Here is a 7,762-nt window from a genome sequence, read left to right on the forward strand (position 1 = left end):
GGCCCGGGCTGGGGATTCGAACCCGCCACCTTAGGTGTATGTGGCTGGTGCCTTAGCCGCTTGAGCCACAGGCGCCAAGCTGGGATGGTGTTTTTTTTATATGCCTATTAATCCTATTTGTTTGAGGGTCCCATTTAAGTCCTTTGTATCTTTGGTTTCTGTTTAGAGGATCTGTCCAGTTCTGTCAGAGGAGTGTGTTAAAGTCTCTGATTATTATGATGTTATGGGATATCATATTGTTCAGATCTGTCAAGATCTGTTTCATAAATCTGGGAGCATTTAAGTTGGTTGCATACATATTTAAAATTGAAATGCCTTCTTGTTGTATTGTTCCTTTGATGAATATAAAGTGTCCATCTTTGTCGTTCTTAACTTTAGTTGCTTTAAATCCGCTTGTATCTGAAAATGAAATTGCAACCCCTCCTTTTTTCTGATTTCCATTTGCTTGAAATACTGCTTTCCATCTCTTAACCCTCAGTCTGTCTTTCTTTCTTTCTTTCTTTCTCTCTCTTTTTTTTTTTTTTGAGACAGTCTCACCATGTCACCTTGAGTAGAGTGCAGTGGCATCACAGCTCACAGCAACCTCCAACTCTTAGACTTAAGCAATTCTCTTCCCTCAGCCTTACAAGTAGCTAGTACTACAGGCACCTGCCATAATGTCTGGCTATGTTTTTTGTTGTAGTTGTCATTGTTAAGCAGGCCCAGGCTGGGTTCAAACTTGCCAGCCTCCGTGTATGTGGCCAGCGCCCTAGCCACTGAACTACAGTTTTCAGAGCCAACCCTGAGTCTTGATTTGTCCTTCAGGGCTAGGTGTAGCTCCTGGAGATAGCACATGGATGGCTTGTGTTTCTTTATCCAGTCAGGCGGCCTGTGCCTCTTCATCGATGAATTCAGTTCATTGACATTTATTGAGAGAATTGATAAGTGTGGTGGTGTTCTGTTCATCTTATTTTGGGAAAGTCCCTTGTGTAGTTTTATCCTTTGGTCCATTGTGGAAGCTATGTTTTGACCTTTAGCTTCTGAATGTTTACTTTGCTGGTAGTCCATTGTGGTGGTCTGTGTTGAGGTTAGGTCTATTTCATGTAGAGGTGGTCTTATTTTGGCAAATTACCTCAGTGCTTGTATAGCTACAAGAGATTTTATTTCTGCCTCAATTTTGAAGCTTACTTTAGCAAGATACAGAATTCTGGTCTGAATATTGTTTTGTTTAAGAATTTTGGGGGTGGATAACCATGCTGTTCTGGCTTGGAAGGTTTCAATTGAAAAGTCTGCTGTAACCCTCATGACACATCAGTTGATGCTTACTCCTAGCTGCTTGCAGAATTTTTTCCTTCCTCTTGACTTTGGACACGTTTATTACAATGTGTCTTGGAGAAGTTCTGTTTGAGTTGAGATGACCACTGGGTCAATATCCATCTGAAAGGAGTGTGTTGGGGTCTTTAGTAAAACTTGGGAAGTTTTCATTTATGATTGTTTCCAGTAGGGCTTCCATTCATTTGGGACAATTTTCTTCCCTTTTAGGGAGCCATACTATTCATATGTTTGAATGCTTCATGGAGTCTTGTAGTTCTCTAAGGACCTGTTCTGCTTTCTCTCTCTTCTGTATCTTTAACTACCTGAGTTAACTTGAAAACTTTATCCTATAGCTCTGAGGTTCATTCTTCTCCATGGTCTAACCTATGTTTGATGCTCTCTACTGCATCTTTACATTCCTGACTGTCTCCTTCATTTCCTTAAGCTCTGCCATATTCTTTCTGTAGTCTATATAGTTCTCGTCCGACTTTTGGTTCTGTCTTTCTGTTTTCTCATCCATTCCTTTTATTGTCTTTATCAACCATATTTTAAATTACCTTTCTGTCAAGTCCCATTAGTTCCTTATAGGTGGAGTCTTCTGAGTAGCTTCCTCATAGTCACTTGGGACAGTTCCACTTTTTTGGTTTTTCATGTTGACTGAGTTTTTCTGTTGGTTCTTTCTTCTTGTTCACCTGCTTGTCCTCCTTTTTCCTTCTCATTCCCTCTTTGTTTCAAATAGAAGTCCTTGCTCTTGATGACAGTTATGTTGTATATGTTGCTGGGACTTCAGGTGGTACTGTGGTTTTTTCTTTTAGAAGACAGCACAGCCAACAACCTCTATGAGCCTTATTCCAAACTTAAGTTGTCTTCTGTGATCACCTGATTGTTTCCTAAGCATTCAGACCCTGCTGGGCTTAAAGCTCACAAGAATCCTTCAAGGGCAGGTATCACAGTGTTCCCTGACTCCAGTTTCCATGGGATTTGGGAGTCCCTCAGCCTGTCCCAGGAGTGGAATTCTGATCCCGGTGAGTGTAATTAAGCAGCCCCCAGCTGCCTACCCTTTTTCTCAAACTTACGGCAAATCCACTCCAACTGGCATTCAAATCTGGTTGATGTATACTGTTTGAGTGTGCCTACTCTTCCTGCTCAATGTGCAGCTTCCCCCAACAACAGAAAACTCTGGAAAGGCTTCTCCTGTCCCAGACCTCTGTGTGTGTGTGTGTGTGTGTGTGTTTGTGTGGGGTGACAGCTGATCCCAGCCCGTTGCAGTTACTTACTTGCCTAATTCATCAGATTTCCACCCCTCCGGATCATCAGCTATACCTAGCTCACCCCATCCTCACTGTGCTCCCTTAGCTATGACTCTGGGTAGGGTGGGCCCCATACCTGGTATGGTTGGGTTCTCTCTTTTTCCCCAGTTATTCTAGGAGAGCTTAGCTGAATGATTTTTCTGGTCTGCCATCTTGCTTTGTTGCCCCTATTTATTACATTTTGAATTTAAAGCATATGCCAGATGTGATGGGGAATAGCTCCCTCTTGTGTCCTACTCATGTATGTCAGATGTTTAGAGGACTGGTAAGAATGTGATGAGTGGGCCTCATTTTTAAAAATTAGGAATTCCTCTCTCCCTTGTATTTTGTCTTAGCAGCTTAAGTGCCATCTATCTATTTCATCGTGATGTATATACATTTTTGTTTCCTTGCTTATTTTTTATTTTTATTTCTTTGCCTTTTGTTGTTGTTGTTGTTGTTGAGACAGAGTCCCACCCTATACCCTGAGCAGAGTACAGTGGTGTCATAGCTTACTGTAATCTCAGACTCAGGCTGTGGGCATCTTGCTGCCTCAGCCTCTGGAAGCCACTGGGATTACAGGCACTTGCTGTGGCATCTGTAATAAAGTCTTTTTTTTTTTTGATGAGTTGGGGTCTTTACTCTTGTTAAGGCAAGTCTCGAACTCCAGAGCTCAAGCAGTTCTCCCTCCTCAGCCTCCCTGAGTGCTGATATTATAGGCAGGGGCCACCGCACCCAGCAAGATGTATATACTTTTTGAGTTTTAATTTATCATTGTGTGTAATTTGTTGTGTTTAAAACATTGTTAATGGTTATAGCTGATTTAGTATGGGTTTGGAATTCTGATTAAACTAGAAAGTTATATGAAATGATATATGATGATAAGTTACCTGACAGTATATTTTGAATTCAAATTACTTTTACAAATTAAAATCTTGATGACTTCAATTGAATTTTATAGATTTAATTTTAAATATATGTTTATTTAATTGGGTTATCATAGTTTTAGCTTTAATATGTTATTTGGAGAATTATGTTTTGGAAGAAAATGACTTATTTTAAATGTGGTAGCTAAGAATTCAAGAATTTTTATAAGGACCATATTTTCTCATAGAATTTACTTTGGTTTTAATAGTGGTCAAATAGGATTTACTTTATAGTTTTTTTTTTTTTTTTTTTTTGAGACAGAGCCTCAAGCTGTCCCCCTGGGTAGAGTGCCATGGCATTACAGCTCACAGCAACCTCCAACTCCTGGGCTCAAGCGAGTCTCCTGCCTCTGCCTCCCAAGTAGCTGGGACCACAGGCACCCGCCACAACGCCCGGCTATTTTTTGGTTGCAGCCGTCATTGTTGTTTGGCGGGTCCAGGCTGGGGATTCAAACCCGCCACCTTAGGTGTACGTGGCTGGCGCCTTAGCCGGTTGAGCTATAGGTGCTGAGCCTTACTTTATAGTTTTAATAGACTTTTGTTAAAAGGGGGAGACATGGATACTTTTGTTATAGTAAGAATTATGTGTATAAGTGAATTTCTTAATATATAATTTGTATGTATTTGTATGTATTTTGCCATGAAGTGGGAAGAACTAACTAAAGATTCAATTAGAATATTTAGAGTATAAAACAAGTAGAATCTGTTTTACTTTAAATATTCATGTTTTCCCACAAATCCTTTGAAATATTTTTTGAATTTTAATAGGATCATACTTAAAAACAAATTTTCAAAAGATGAAACCTCAGATAGTCCTCAAATTAGACACAGGATGCTGGAAAAAATAAAGTTCTGATTTATACATTCTATTATGTTAACATTTTCAGGGTTTACTTCTGTACTAATTTAGATATGTGCTTCATTTTATTTTAGCTTGTTTTATTTTTGCGGGGTGGGGGAATAGAGTCTCACTTGTGTGCTGTAGTGTCAGCTTTGCTCACAGCAACTTCAGACTTCTGGGCTCAAGTGATCCTCCTGCCTCAGCCCCCCCCAGTAGCTTACACTACAGGAGCCCACTGCAGTGCGTGGCTCATTTTTCTAAGCTGGTCTTGAACTCCTGAGCTTAAGCATTAATCCTGCCTTGGTCTCCCAGAGTTCTAGAATCACAATGAGCCACCATGCCCCGCCTCCATTTTTTAAAATATTATTTTATTTTTATTAAATCATAAACACACAGATCATGTATACATTAATGCATTTATGGGGTACAGTGTGCTGATTTCATATAGAACTAGGAATGCTTACATTACATGGTTAATATGTACCTCATTTTGTTTACTTAATTATTGTGTTAAGACATTTATACTCTATACTAATAGATCCGACGTGTACCCTTGCATTTTGCACCATAGGTGTGATCCCACATTCACCCTCCCTCCCTCTGACCTTCCCCTCCCCCCCCTTCATCTTGGGCCATAGTTTTGATCTATTCTTTATATGAAAGTGTGAGTGATTTTATATATATGTTTCATAATAGTACTGAGTACATTGGATATTTTTTCTTCCATTCTTGAGATACTTTACTAAGTAGGATATGTTCGAGCTCCATCTATGTAAACGTAAAAGAGGTAAAGTCTCCATCTTTTTTTAAGGCTGCATGATATTCCATGATACACATATACAACAATTTATTAATCCCTTCATGGGTTGATGGGCACTTGGGCTTCTTCCATGACTTGGCTATTATGAAATGAGCTGCATTGAACAATCTGGTGCCATTATCTTTGTTATAAAGTGATTTTTGGTCTTTTGGATATACACCTAGTAGAGGAATTGCAGGATCAAACGGCAGTTCTACTTTTAGATCCCTGAGTTGAGTGTTCTCCAAACTTCTTTCCAAAAGGAACATATTAGTTTGCATTCCCACCAGCAGTGTAGAAGTGTTCCCCTTTCTCCCTATCCATGCCAACATCTGTAGTTTGGGGATTTTGTGATGTGGGCTACCCTTACTGCAATTAGATGGTATTTCAAAATGGTTTTGATTTGCATTTCTCTGATGCTTAAAGATGAAGAGCATTTTTTTATGTGCCTGTAGACCAGGCGTCCTCAAACTGTGACCCGTGGGCCACATGTGGCCCCCTGAGGACATTTGTCTGGCCCGCCGGGTGTTTTTGCCGCCACTGTCCTGCTTAACAGCCAACTTGTCCTGGGGCCCGCAGCCTCTTTGGGGTAGGTTCTGTACCTGAAATTTCTTTCCTTGGATTTATGGCTTGCCTCAGCAAAGAAGAGGTGTAATTATCAATATCTTCTCTCAGCTTGGCTCCCACCCTTCAGCTTTGTTGGGTTCTTTTTTTTTTTGAGACAGAGCCTCAAGCCGTCCCCCTGGGTAGAGTGCCCTGGCATAGCTCACAGCAACCTCCAACTCCTGGGCTCAAGCGAGTCTCCTGTCTCCACCTCCCAAGTTGCTGGGACCACAGGCACCTGCCACAACGCCTGGCTATTTTTTTTTCGTTGCAGCCATCATTGTTGTTTGTTGGCCCGGGCTGGATTAGAAACCGCCACCTTGGTGTATGTGGCTGGCGCCTTAGCCACTTGAGCCACAGGTGCCGAGCCGCTTTGTTGGGTTCTTTCTGGCCATTATCTCTCCCTCTGGACGGGAGCTTCTGTCGAAAGCTGGCTTCAGTTGGCTATCATCCTCCATTCCTAGGGTGACCAGATGTCCCGATTTTGGCGGGACAGTCCCACTTTTCAACAATTTGTCCCGCGTCCCATGGCGTTTTAAAATTTAAAAGTCCTGATTTTTGGAAAGAATGTTTGAATGGGCTGGAGAACAAGAAGGGAATATACGGTTTTCAGCCGCCATATGGCTATTTTGCCAGAATATGAGTTTTATATTATTTTTGTTAATTTTATAATGTTAAACTGTAATAAATAATTGATGAGAAGTGATTATCCAGAACTGCTTATCAAAGTTTGCATTGTTGTCAGGCCCTGCCCTGCACCGTCCCCCCGCCCCGCCCCGCCATGATGTCCGGCCTTACAGATGTTAGAATCTGGTCACCCTACCCATTCCCCTTTGCTCTTGTTGAATACTGGGCCAGTTCCAAGTGTAGGATGACTGTGAGTGAGACTCAAATCACTGCGCTTGACCCATAGGGAAAAGTACCTGCGGTGACAGCCATCTCCCAAATTCCAAAACAGTGGCCTCTTCCTATCCGGGATCTTTCCTGTCTGAGTGTCTCTCCCATTGCCTAACCGTAGTGGTGCCACACTAGATGGCACCCCACTCTGGCCGCCTAATTCCTCTTGGGAGACCATACTTCACCAATCTTTCCACACAATACCCAGTTTCCCCACAGACTGGGAACTACAGTCATTTGTGGTGGAGCTGATTGCCCCCTCCACTGCTGTAGCCTGGGGCAGAACCTTTCCTGGAAGTCTCCGCAACTGGATTATACTCCAAGTCTAGCAATCTGCCCCCTTGCTGCACACCTCGAACTGCTACTCCGTACCAGAATTCCATGCTGGGAATGATCTAGCCCACTCACTCTCACCTTTTGTTCCAGGAGAGCTGAGCTAAACATCCTTCCCATCCACAATCATGTTCTGCCTCCCTTCATTTTATTTTTAAATAAAGAATAACCAATGTTTGCAAACTTAAGGAAGTTAATGTAAATGCATAATTTGAACGAGATAAGATAAGGGTTAGTAATTCTTTTTCAGTCAAAGAAGTTATGATTTTAATCTAAAATAGTCATATCTGGTCAAATCAATTTAGAAAATTCTTGAGTTATGACATATCATTTGTCACCCAAGAAAACTATACCTATTTATTCTGTTACTCAATTGTACAATTTTTCATTCACATTTAAAAAGAAATTTTACTCTACAAGGTCCATTACCTTTGTTAATAAAGGGTTCTGGTTTTCTGATTGTTAATTGTTATTTATCCCCTGGTCTCCTTATAGTTTGATAATGTTTACAGTTTTTTCCCATATTTATAGAGTGGAAGTAGGTTATCTGAATTTAGAATAACTATGTCAATTATTTGAGAAATGAATTACTTTATGTTTGAGTTCACTTTACCTACTGAGTAAATTCACTGTTATTTTTTTTTTTCAAGAAAAAGAGATTTCTACTATTGTTATAATTTCATACTTATGTGTCCTCATGATTGTCTCTGACTCCGAAAACTCTCTTCACATTCACTTTAAAGAGCATTCTTTATTTGTTGGTGTTTTTTTTTTTATGCAT

General features: G+C 40.7%; 1 protein-coding gene across 1 annotated transcript in view; it reads left to right on the forward strand.

Annotated features, from left to right (window-relative positions):
• The window catches only part of RSBN1L (round spermatid basic protein 1 like), a 96,568-nt gene that overhangs the window by 68,094 nt on the left and 20,712 nt on the right, over positions 1-7,762 (forward strand). The gene's annotated exons all lie outside the window — the stretch shown is intronic.

This window comes from Otolemur garnettii, unplaced genomic scaffold (assembly GCF_000181295.1).
Source record: "Otolemur garnettii isolate 467f Iridium unplaced genomic scaffold, OtoGar3 scaffold00005, whole genome shotgun sequence".
Lineage (NCBI taxonomy): Eukaryota > Metazoa > Chordata > Mammalia > Primates > Galagidae > Otolemur > Otolemur garnettii.